The sequence below is a fragment of the Bos indicus x Bos taurus genome, chromosome 19, assembly GCF_003369695.1.
Source record: "Bos indicus x Bos taurus breed Angus x Brahman F1 hybrid chromosome 19, Bos_hybrid_MaternalHap_v2.0, whole genome shotgun sequence".
Lineage (NCBI taxonomy): Eukaryota > Metazoa > Chordata > Mammalia > Artiodactyla > Bovidae > Bos > Bos indicus x Bos taurus.
Genome location: NC_040094.1, coordinates 9,962,908 through 9,976,594, shown reverse-complemented (window position 1 = coordinate 9,976,594; position 13,687 = coordinate 9,962,908).

The window sequence follows — 13,687 nt, the reverse complement described above, 5'->3', positions numbered from 1 at the left end:
TCTAAAATATCCAGAGTATATACCCAGATCTTAACAACAAATATGTTAAGAGATGTGGGATTGTGGATGGTTTATCCTCTTCTTTCTATTTTACAAATTGATCACAATTTGAGTTATTGTTTTGGCATATCATACCTGGTCTATTGTGGGCATTCAGCCAATTTTGTTAAGTTTGGTATTAATAATTTGAAATTAAATTTCCTGAAGAGTTAAAAAGCAATGAGAGGCAGTTGGGGGCACACCTCTATGTTCAATGTTGAGGATACAAAAATACGACTTATATTCTGCTCGCAAGGAACTCACAGGCTGATGGGGGAAACAGATCCAGAAACATATAAATGCACCTCAGGGAGGAAATAGCTGTACTAGGAGAATGCTCAAAGTTAAAGGTATGAGCAACTAACTATGCTTAGGAGAGAGGTGAAGGCTTCCCAGAGGAGGTGACATTTGAACAAAAGGGAAATTTATGTCTGTAGGTAGAACTGTGTTTCTGGCAGGGAAAACGGAGATCCAAAGACTTAATGGCACAATATACACTCCAGGAAACTTAAGTGTCTCAGCAAGGCTGGAGAACAGAAGGAGTGGCCTCTGGAGAGCTTTGAGGGAATCAGATTAATAATATAGACTTTATCCTGTAGGACATGAGAAGCCAGTAGAGGACATCATATAGAATAATGACCTATAGATGAAGGCCCCTCTAGAAGTAGGGAGGAGGAGAGATGGGAGGGCTGAGAGGATGAACATAGCAGTGAAGCTCCTTTGTTTATTCATACCCCATTTTGTTTCAGAAGAGACTTAACGAGGGCAGTTAAGGACCTGTAGCTTTTCCTGTGTCCTTGTGTCCTGTGTGTCCTGTGTTCTTGACTCAGACCATCCCAGCTTCAAAAGCATTAAATATGTGAAGAGGGTAAGAAGAGAAGAATAAGGGAAAAGGAGATGGGAGCTCAGAAAAGGAGGAGGATAAAAGGGTAATTAAGAAAAATCAGCAGTGAAAGCCAATGAGCCAACAGAGACCCACATCTCACTGATAGCAGGACACGGGTTCAGTGAGTCTGCGGTGCCCTTGGCCTCTCCCTCACGAGTCACGATGGCCTCCATGCTCTCCCTCATGAGTCAAGATGGCCTCCACGCTCTTCCTCATGAGTCAAGATGGCCTCCACGCTTCATTATCATGTGTGTCCTCACACATAGCATTCAAAAGTTGGAGGGGAGTAAAGGGGAGTGGGACAAAATCTTTTTCTTTCTGAATCTCTTGCCTTTAATCATGGAAGAGAATTCCTTCCCCATAATTCTTTTCCCCTATGTCTTATTGGCTGATACTAGATTGATCACATGACTCTTCCTGGCTACCAAGTAGCAACATAATACTTGGGGTTTTGGTTGAAGGCAGGCAAGAGAGAGGGATTTTGAATGGAAGTGCTGGGTAGGCAACTTTCAGTGTCTGCCATGTTGCCATAAAGTTCCTGGCAACAAGAATGAATATGATTGGACAAAAGCAAGAGAATCTTGAGAATGACACAAAGTCTATCTTGTACAAAAAAAGTTCTTATAATATGGGTCATAAACTCAAATGTAGATAATGTAAATGAGAGAATGTAGGTGGGAACGTCCTTGATTAAAAGAGGACTTAAAAATAAATAAATAAAAAAGGACTTAGTTTCATCTCTCTCCTTCAATTCAGTTCCATTGCCCAGTTGTGTCTGACTCTTTGCAACCCCATGGATTGCAGCACACCAGGCCTCCCTATCCATCACCAACTCCTGGAGCTTGCTCAAACTCATGTCCATCGAGTCAATAATGCCATCCAACCATCTCATCCTCTGTCGTCCCCTTCTCCTCCTGCCTTCACTCTTTCCCAGCATCAGGGTGTTTTCCCAGTGAGTCAGTTCTTCTCATCAGGTGGCCACAGCATTGAGTTTCAGCTTCAGCATCAGTCCTTCCAATGAATATTCAGGACTGATTTCCTTTAGAATGGACTGGCTGGATCTCCTTGCAGTCCAACAGACTGTCAGAAGTTTTCTCCAAAACTACAGTTCAAAAGCATCAATTCTTTGGTGGTCAGCTTTCTTTATAGCCCAACTCTCACATCCATATATGACCACTGGAAAAACCATAGCTTTGACTAGATGGACCTTTGTTAGGAAAGTAATGTCTCTGCTTTTTAATACGCTGTCTAGGTTGGTCATAACTTTTCTTCCAAGGAGCAAGTGTCTTTTAATTTCATGGCTGCAGTCACCATCTACAGTGATTTTGGAGCCCTAAAAAATAAAGTCTGTCACTGTTTCCCCATCTATTTGCCATGAAGTGATAGAACCAAATGCCATGATCTTATTTTCTGAATGTTGACTTTTAAGCCAACTTTTTCACTCTCCTCTTTCACTTTCATCAAGAGGCTCTTTAGTTCTTCTTTGCTTTCTGCCATAAGGGTGGTGTCATCTGCATGTCTGTGGTTATTGATATTTCTCCCGGCAATATTGATTCCAGCTTGTGCTTCATCCAGCCTGGCATTTTGCATGATGTACTCTGTATAGAAGTTAAATAAGCAGGATGACAATATACAGCCTTGATGTATCCCTTTCCCAATTTGGAACTGGTCCATTGTTCCATGTCCAGTTCTAACTGTTGCTTCTTGACCTGCATATAGATTTCTCAGGAATCTTTAGTCTGGTATCCCCATCTCTTGAAGAATTTTCCACAGTTTGTTGTCATCCACACAGTCAAAGGCTTTGGCATAGTCAATAAAGCAGAAGTAGATGTTTTTCTGGAACTCTTGCTTTTTCTATGATCCAACAGATGTTGGCAATTTGATCTCTGGCCTTTTCTAAAGGGACCCCAGTGACCCCAACTGAAAATGAGGGATTGGAAAAAAGAACTCCTTGCAAATAGAAATAAAAAGAAAGCTGGGGTAACCATACTTATATCAGACAAAATAGATTTTAAAACAAGGACTGTAGCAAGAGACAAAGATATTACATAATGATAAAAGGATCAATCCAACAAGAAGATACAACAACCATAATATGTATGTACACAACAGAGTACCTAAATATATAAAGTGAATATTAACAAATATAAAGGGGAAAACTGATAGTAACACATAATAGTAAAGGATTTTAACACCCACTTATGTCAAAGGATATATCATCCAGGCAGAAAATTAATAAGGAAACACTGACCTTAAATGACACATTAAATCAAATGGACTTCATAGATATATATATAGAAAGCAGAAGAATATACATTCTTTTAAAGTATACATGAAATCATCTCAGTATAAAGCACATGGTAGGCCACAAAACAAGTCTCATTAAGGAAAACTTAAATCATATCAATCATATTTTTCAACCATGATGATATGAGACTAGAAATTAATTACAAGAAAAATCTGCAAAAAAACACAAACACGTGGAGGCTAAACAATATGCTACTAAACAGTCAATGGCTCACTGAAGAAATCAGAGGAAATTTTTAAATAACTGGATACAAATAAAAACAAAAACACAGCAAACCAAAATCTACAGGATGCAGTAAAAAAAAAAAAAAAAAACCTTCTAAAACTGAGGTCTATAGTGATGCAAGCCTACCTCAGGAAACAAGAAAAATCTCAAATAAGCAATCTAAACTTAGCTCTAAAGAAAATAAAAGAAAGAGAACAAACAATAGGCAAAGTTAGAAGAAGTAAAGAAATAATAAAGATCAGAGCAGAAATAAATGGAATAGACTTAAAAATAGAAAAAAATCAATGAAACCAAAAGCTGGTTCTTTTAAAGGTAAACCAAACTGATAATCCTTAAGCCAGACTCATCAAGAAAAAAGGGGGCAGGCCCAAACAAAATCAGAAATGAAAGAGAAGTTTTATCTGATACCACAAAAATACCAAAGATCTTTGGGACTAACATACTACTATATACAAAACAGATAACCAACAAGAACCTACTGTATTCAATATCTTGTAATAGCCTACAACAGAAAGTATTCTGAAAAAGAATATATATTATTGTTGTTCAGTCACTAAGTTGTGTCCAGGCTCCTCTATCTTCCACTGTCTCCCAAAGTTTGCTCATATTCATGTCCATTGAGTCAGTGAGGCTATCTAGCCATCTTATCCTCTGCCTTCCCCTTCTCCTTTTGCCTTCAATCTTTCGAAACATCAGGGTATGGTCCAATGAGTCAGTTCTTTGCATCAGGTGGCCAAAGTATTGGAGCTTCACCTTCAGTATCAGTCCTTTCAATGAACATTCATGGTTAATTTCCTTTAGGATTGACTGATTTGATCTCCTTGCAGTCCAAGGAACTCTCAAGAGTCTTCTCCAGAACCATTAATTCAAAAACATTGATTCTTTGGCGCTCAACCTTCTTTATGGACCAACTCTCACATCTGTATGTGACTACTGGAGAAACCATAGCATTAGACTATACAGACCTTTGTTGTATATATGTCATGTATTCATATCTATGTATATGTGTGCATGTATAATTTTCATTTTGCTGTACATTTGAAACTAACACAACATTACAAATATCTATGTGCTGCATGCTGAGTTGCTTCAGTCATGTCTAACTCTTTGCGACCCCATGGATTCTAGCCTGCCAGGTTCCTCTGTCAATGGGATTCTCCAGGCAAGAATACTGGAGTAGTTTGCCGTACCCTTCTACAGGGGATAGTTCCTGGAGAATTAACTATACTTAAATAAAAAAAAGAAATACTAAAGATCATAAAAGATTACTATGAACAGTTAGGCACCAATAAACTTGTCAATGTAAAAGAAATCAATAAATTCCTAGAAACATACAATCTCCCAAGTCCGAATCAGGAAGAAACAGAAAATATGAACAAACTGATTACCACTATTAAGACTGAATCAGTAACTGAAAGCCCCCTCAAAAAAACAAAAACAAAAACTCCCTAAAAGCAAAAGTCCAGGATCAGATGGCTTTATCAGTAATTTCTACCAAATATTTAAAAAACAGTTAACACCTCTCTTTCTGAAACTATTCCCAAAAAAGTCGAAGAGGAAGAAATGATTCCAAAATCATTCTACGAAGCCAGGATCATCCCGATACCAAAAGCAGACAACTATACTACACAAAAAAAGAAAGTTACAGGCCAATATCACTGATGAACATGTATGGAAAAATCTTCAACAAACTACTAGCAAACTGAATTCAACAATACATTAAAAGGATCATATACCATGATCAAGTGGGATTTATCCCAGGGCTATAAGAATGTTTCAATATATGTAAGCCAATCAATGCGATACACCACATTAACAAAGTGAAGAATAAAAATCACACGATCATCTTAACAGATGCAAAAAAAATAAAAGCTTTTTTCCCAATAGGCCTTTTTTAAAATTGGGGTTTAGTTGCTTTACAATGTTGTGTTAGTTTCTGCCATACAATGAAGTGAATCAGCTACATGCATACATATATATCCTTCTTCTTTGACTTGCCTCCCACCACCTCCAACCCCAGAAAAAACTTTTGACAAAATTAAGCATCCACTTATGATTAAAAAAAGAAACTTTCAACAAGTGGGTATAGAGAGAACAAACCTCAACATAATAAAGGCCATTTATGACAAACCTATAGTCAACATCATATTCAGTGATGAAAAGCAGGAAGTATCCTCTAAGATCAGGAAAAAAGATTCACCTCATCACTTTTATTCAACAGAGTATTGGATGATCTATAATCACCCACAGTAATGAGACAGGAAAGAGAAATATAAGGTTGGCCAAAAAGTTCATTCTGGTTTTTACATAAGATAATATAGGAAAACCTGAACATACGTTTTGGCCAACCCAATAATATGAATCTAAATTGGAAAGGAATAAGTAAAACCACTGCTGTTTGTAGATGACATGATACTATGTCTCTGTGTGTGTTAGTTGCTTAGTTGTGTCCAACTCTTTGCAACCCCATAGACTGTAGCCCACCAGGCCCTCCGTCCATGGGATTCTTCAGGCAAGAACACTGGAGTGGGTTGTCATTTCCTTCTCCAAAATGAACTATAGAAAGAAAGAAAGTGAAGTCGCTTGGTCGTGTCCGACTCTGTGACCCAGTGGACTGTAGCCTACCAGGCTGCTCCATCCATGGAATTTTCCAGGCAAGAGTACCGGAGTGTGTTGCCATTTCCTTCTCCAGATACTAAGTCTAGAAAATCCTAAAGATGACCAAAAAAAAAAAATTTGATTGGAAATAATTAATGAATTCAGTAAAGTTGCAGGATGCAAAATTAATATACAGAAATCTGTCTCATTTTATACACTAACACCAAACTATCAGAAAGGGAAATTAGGAAAACAATTCAGTTTCAATTGTATCAAAAAGAATAGAATATACAGGAATGAATCTAACCAAAGAGGTACAAGACTTGTGCTCAGAAAACAATGAACACTGATGAAAGGAACTGAAGACAATGCAAACAAATTGAAAGGTATACTCTACTTATGGATTAGAAAAATTAATATCATTAAAATTACCATAATATCCAAGACAATCCACAGATTCAGTGCAATTCCCATAAAAATACCAATGGCGTTTTTCACAGAACTAGAACATAAGTCTAAATTTTTTATGGAAACACAAAAGACCCCAAATAGCAAAATAATCTTGAGAAAGAACAAAGACTGAGGTATCATACTTCCTGATTTCAAATAATATCAGAGCTACAATAATCAGTATGGCACTGGCACAAAAACAGACCAGTGGAATAGAATAGAGAGCCTAGATTTATATCCATATTTACATGGTCAATTAATCTATGACAAAGGAGGCAAGAATATAACCTGAGGAAAATACAGCCTCTTTAATAAATGGGGTTGGGAAAACTGGACAGCTACATGCAAAAGAATCAAACTGCACTACTTCCTCACATCATATACAAGAACAAACTCAAAATGGATTAAATAATTAAGTGAAAGAGCTAAAACCATAAAATTCCTGGAAGAAAATATAAGCAGCATGCTTTTTGACATTGGTCTTAATATTTTTTTGGATCTGTCTCTTCAGACAAGGGAAACAAAAGCAAAAATAAACAAATGGAACTACTTTAAACTAAAAGCCTTTTGTACAGTGAAGGAAACTATCAACTAAATGAAAAGCCAGCCTACTGAATGGGAGAAGATATTTTCAAATATATCAAATAAGAAGTTAACAGCCAAAAATACAAAGACTTTATACAACACAACACCAAAAAAAACAACCTCTGAAAAATTTGATTAAAAATGGGCAGAGAGGAACTTCCCTGGTGGTCCAGTGGTTAAGAATCCACTTTGCAATGCAGGGGACACCAGTTCGTTCCCTGGTCCAGGAAGATCCCACATGCCACAAGGCAACAAAGCCCGTGTGCCACAGCTACTGAAGACTGCATGCCCTAGAGTCTACGCTCCACAGCAAGAAACGCCACTGAAATGAGAAGTTTATGCATCTCAGCTAGAGAGTAGCCCTTGCACTCCACAACTAGAGAAAGCCCACGTGCAGCAACAAAGACCCAGTGCAGCCAGAAACAAAAATAAATAAACTTTTTAAAAAACTATTAAAAAATGGGCAGAGGACCTTAATGGACATTTTTCAAAAAAAAAAAAAAGACATACAGATGGTTAACAGACGCATGAAAAGATACTCAGCATCACTAACCATCAGGAAAATGCAAATCAAAACCACAATGAGATACCACCTCACACCTGTCAGAATGGCTATTATCAAAAAGACCATAAAAACCAAGTGTTGAGGAGGATGTGGGAAAAAACGAACACTTGTACCTCATGCACTGTTAGTGGGAATGTAAACTGGTGCCGCCTCTACAGAACATAGTAAGGAGGTTCCTCAAAAACTAAAATATAACTGCCATGTGGTTCAGCACTTTTGGCCATTTATTCCAATAAAACAAAAATAGCAATGAGAAGATATATATGCACTTTGGTGTTCACTGCAGAATTATTTACAACAGCCAAGACATGGAAGCAACACTTAGGTTGCTTCCTAAGTGTCCATCTACAGATGAATGGATAAAGAAGATGTGGTATATATACACAATAAAATATTACTCAGTCACCAAAAAAATGAAAATTTGCTATTTGTGAAAACATGGATGGATTTAAAGGGTATTATGCTAAGTGAGATCTCAGACAAATACCATATGATCTCACTTATGTACAGAATCTAAAAAAACAAAACAAATGAAACAGAACAAAAACAGAGACAGAGAACAAAAGAATGGTTGCCAGAAAGGAGTGAGAGAGGGGTGAAATAGATGTAGGGGATTAAAAGGTACAAGTTTCCAGTTATACAACAAATATGTACAGAAATGTGATATGCAGAATAGGGAATATGGTCAATAAAATTGTAATAACTTTTCATGGTAACACGTTTACTAGACTTACCATGGTGATCATTGCATAATGTATGAAAATGTCAAATCATGATGTAGTACACCTGAAACTAACATAATATCATCAAATATATTTCAAGAAAAATTATATTAGGTAGGCATAAAAATTCTTAGATGAAGAGTTGTGGTTTTTTGTCCTGTACGAACTGGGAAGAACATGCAGTCATTTGTAATATGTTTGTGAAACCAGCAACTGATGCAGTTCGTAATTATATTGATCATAAAGAGAGTTGAAGTGTAGTACCCATACTAAAACGAAATTATTTTAATCCAGTGGAGTTCAAGAAGGAAAATGTAAAAAAGCAATGTATGGGTGTATTTTGAAATACATAAGCCTTCAACATTGCAAAAAGTTAATTTTAAAAATCTTAAGAAATAATCAATACAAGTTGGTGTATCTACAGCACCTATACCAGAAACAACACAAAGATTCAAGTGATTAATTTTTCCTTTTTGTACTTAAATTTTTTTACTGGCATTATACATATGAAGTTCAAAAAAAGAAAATTTTTACTCTGTGTTTCTTTTTGATCCCTTGTTATTACTGGTTTTATTTCATGATTATCACTGTAAATAAAATTGTCATACAGAGGAGTGTCAAAAAATGATCCATGGGAATTCCCTAGTGGTCAATGGTTAGGAATCGGAGCTTTCACTGCCAAGGGCCCACGGTTCAATCCCTGGTTGGGAAGTAAGATCCTCCGAGTTGTAAGGACAAAAAAATATCCAAACAAAAAGAAAAAAAGAAAGAAATGATCCAATCTAGGCATTATATATGTATTGTGGATGTTGATTCAATGGATAGTGATGAAAATTACATTTGGAGGATGAGAAGAGGTTGAGCGTACACATGTTAGGATGAGGGCTCAGTAAATTATCTAGCACCTCAACTGCCTCAATAGCAGGAAGTCAACGCTTTGGGATATGAATGTGATGGCAAAAGAGATCGCTGTAGGAGGTGGAGATTTGGAGCAGTGAGCCTTGGATGAATGAAGACTTGAAGCAGAGAAATGCTGTTTCATTATGAGCCAAGTGGTAAAATTTGACTTTTTAATTATGTGCCTATATTCTTTGAAAACAAGTATAAAATCAAAAGAACTTAAGGAAGGAGTAAGACAGTGTAAAAAAAGCCAGCCTTCATTAGTATTTTCTTTATTAATATGAGGCGGCTGTGACGGGCGCGCTAAGCGCGACGAGAAGGGCCCCCCACGTCCAAGGTCAGGGGCAGAAGCCGGGAGGACCCTATGCCCGAAAGGCGGCGGCCAACAGGAGTTACCCCACGTCCGAGGTCAGGGGCAGCAGCCTAGAGTACCAGACTGTGACAGCGCAGGAACGGCCAAGAGGAGCTACCCCAGGTCCGAGGTCAGGGGGGGCGGCCGAGAGGAGATACCCAGCGTCCGAAGTCAGGGGCGGCGACAAGAGGAGTTACCCCGCGTCCGAGGTCAGGGGCGGCGGCTGGAAGGAGGTACCCCACGCCCCAAGCCCGAGGCCAGGGGCGGCGGGTGGGAGGAGCTACCCCATGCCCAAGGCCAAGGGCGGTGGCCGGGAGGACCAACCCCAGGTCCAAGGAGCCCTGGCTGCGCGGGTGCACGAAGGCCTAGAGGAGCTATCCCACGTGGAAGGTCAGGAAGGACTGCGGTGAGGAGACACCCCTCGTCCAAGGTAAGGAGCAATGGCTAAGCTTTGCTGGAGCAGCCGTGAAGAGATACCCCACGCCCAAGGTAAGAGAAACCCAAGTAAGACGGTAGGTGTTGCAAGAGGGCATCAGAGGGCAGACACACTGAAACCATACTCACAGAAAACTAGTCAATCTAATCACACTAGGACCACAGCCTTGTCTAACTCAATGAAACTAAACCATGCTCGTGGGGCAACCCAAGATGGGCGGGTCATTGTGGAGAGATCTGACAGAATGTGGTCCACTGGAGAAGGGAATGGCAAACCACTTCAGTATTCTTGCCTTGAGAACCCCATGAACAGTATGAAAAGGCAGAATGATAGGATACTGAAAGAGAAACTCCCCAGGTCAGTAGGTGCCCAATATGCTACTGGAGATCAGTGGAGAAATAACTCCAGAAAGAATGAAGGGATGGAGCCAAAGCAAAAAGAATACCCAGCTGTGGATGGGACTGGTGATAGAAGCAAGGTCCAATGCTGTAAAGAGCAATACTGCATAGGAACCTGGAATGTCAGGTCCGTGAATCAAGGCAAATTGGAAGTGGTCAAACAAGAGATGGCAAGAGTGAATGTCGACATTCTAGGAATCAGCGAACTGAAATGGACTGGAATAGGTGAATTTAACTCAGATGACCATTATATCTACTACTGCGGGCAGGAATCCCTCAGAAGAAATGGAGTAGCCATCATGGTCAACAAAAGAGTCCGAAATGCAGTACTTGGATGCAACCTCAAAAACGACAGAATGATCTCTGTTCATTTCCAAGGCAAACCATTCAATATCACAGTAATCCAAGAATATCCCTCAACCAGTAAGGCTGAAGAAGCTGAAGTTGAACAGTTCTATGAAGACCTACAAGACCTTTTAGAACTAACACCCAATAAAGATGTCCTTTTCATTATAGGGGACTGGAATGCAAAAGTAGGAAGTCAAGAAACACCTGGAGTAACAGGCAAATTTGGCCTTGGAATACGGAATGAAGCAGGGCAAAGACTAATAGAGTTTTGCCAAGAAAATGCACTGGTCATAACAAACACCCTCTTCCAACAACACAAGAGAAGACTCTACACATGGACATCACCAGATGGTCAACACCGAAATCAGATTGATTATATTCTTTGCAGCCAAAGATGGAGAAGCTCTATAGAGTCAGCAAAAACAAGACCAGGAGCTGACTGTGGCTCAGATCATGAACTCCTTATTGCCAAATTCAGACTTGAAGAAAGTAGGGAAAACCACTAGACCATTCAGGTATGACCTAAATCAAATCCCTTATGATTATACAGTGGAAGTGAGAAATAGATTTAAGGGCCTAGATCTGATAGATATAGTGCCTGATAAACTATGGAATGAGGTTCATGACATTGTACAGGAGACAGGGATCAAGACCATCCCCATAGAAAAGAAATGCAAAAAAGCAAAATGGCTGTCTGGGGAGGCCTTACAAATAGCTGTGAAAAGAAGAGAAGCAAAAAGCAAAGGAGAAAAGGAAAGATATAAGCATCTGAATGCAGAGTTCCAAAGAATAGCAAGAAGAGATAAGAAAGCCTTCTTCAGCGATCAATGCAAAGAAAGAGGAAAACAACAGAATGGGAAAGACTAGGGATCTCTTCAAGAAAATCAGAGATACCAAAGGAATATTTCATGCAAAGATGGGCTCGATAAAGGACAGAAATGGTATGGACCTAACGGAAGCAGAAGATATTAAGAAGAGATGGCAAGAATACACAGAAGAACTGTACAAAAAAGATCTTCACGACCCAGATTATCATGATGGTGTGATCACTCACCTAGAGCCAGACATCCTGGAATGTGAAGTCAAGTGGGCCTTAGAAAGCATCACTACGAACAAAGCTAGTGGAGGTGATGGAATTCCAGGTGAGCTATTCCAAATCCTGAAAGATGATGTTGTGAAAGTGCTGCACTCAATATGCCAGCAAATTTGGAAAACTCAGCAGTGGCCACAGAACTGGAAAAGGTCCGTTTTCATTCCAATCCCAAAGAAAGGCAATGCCAAAGAATGCTCAAACTACCACACAGTTGCTCTCATCTCACATGCTAGTAAAGTAATGCTCAAAATTCTCCAAGCCAGGCTTCAGCAATATGTGAACCGTGAACTTCCTGATGTTCAAGCTAGTTTTAGAAAAGGCAGAGGAACCAGAGATCAAATTGCCAACATCCGCTGGATCATGGAAAAAGCAAGAGAGTTCCAGAAAAATATCTATTTCTGCTTTATTGACTATCCAAAGCCTTTGACTGTGTGGATCACAATAAACTGTGGGAAATTCTGAAAGAGATGGGAATACCAGACCACCTGATCTGCCTCTTGAGAAATCTGTATGCAGGTCAGGAAGCAACAGTTAGAACTGGACATGGAACAACAGACTGGTTCCAAATAGGAAAAGGAGTACGTCAAGGCTGTGTATTATCACCCTGTTTATTTAACTTCTATGCAGAGTACATCATGAGAAACGCAGGACTGGAAGAAACACAAGCTGGAATCAAGATTGCTGGGAGAAATATCAGTCACCTCAGATATGCAGATGACACCACCCTTATGGCAGAAAGTGAAAAGGAACTAAAAAGCCTCTTGATGAAAGTGAAAGTGGAGAGTGAAAAAGTTGCTTTAAGCTCAACATTCAGAAAACGAAGATCATGGCATCTGGTCCCATCACTTCATGGGAAATAGATGGGGAAACAGTGGAAACAGTGTCAGACTTTATTTTTCTGGGCTCCAAAATCACTGCAGATGGTGACTGCAGCCAAGAAATTAAAAGACGCTTACTCCTTGGAAGGAAAGTTATGACCAACCTAGATAGCATATTCAAAAGCAGAGACATTACTTTGCCAACAAAGCTTCGTCTAGTCAAGGCTATGGTTTTTCCTGTGGTCATGTATGGATGTGAGAGTTGGACTGTGAAGAAGGCTGAGCACCGAAGAATTGATGCTTTTGAACTGTGGTGTTGGAGAAGACTCTTGAGAGTCCCTTGGACTGCAAGGAGATCCAACCAGTCCATTCTGAAGGAGATCAGCCCTGGGATTTCTTTGGAAGGAATGATGCTAAAGCTGAAACTCCAGTACTTTGGCCACCTCATGCAAAGAGTTGATTCATTGGAAAAGACTGTGATGCTGAGAGGGATTGGGGGCAGGAGGAGAAGGGGACGACAGAGGATGAGATGGCTGGATGGCATCACTGACTCGATGGACGTGAGTCTCAGTGAACTCCGGGAGTTGGTGATGGACAGGGAGGCCTGGTGTGCTGCAATTCATGGGGTCCCAAAGAGTCGGACATGACTGAGTGACTGATCTGATCTGATCTGATCTGAAAGCAGTCAGCTTTAGATACATTTAATTATAATGTGGAATTTATGATTACAGAACATGATATAAATAATATAAACCTCAATGAAAGGAAAAGCAACAGAAGTAACAAATTGGGACATTGATAAAAGGAGGAGGATGTATAATGTGCTAACCACATTAATTTTTATAGCAGGGAATCAATCAATACTGTCTAACACTGAAATATGAGGTTTGAAAAATCAATGACTCTAACCTCCTTAACAGTTTTATGGTTTTCATAATCATTTTTCTTTATCTTTGGTGGGATC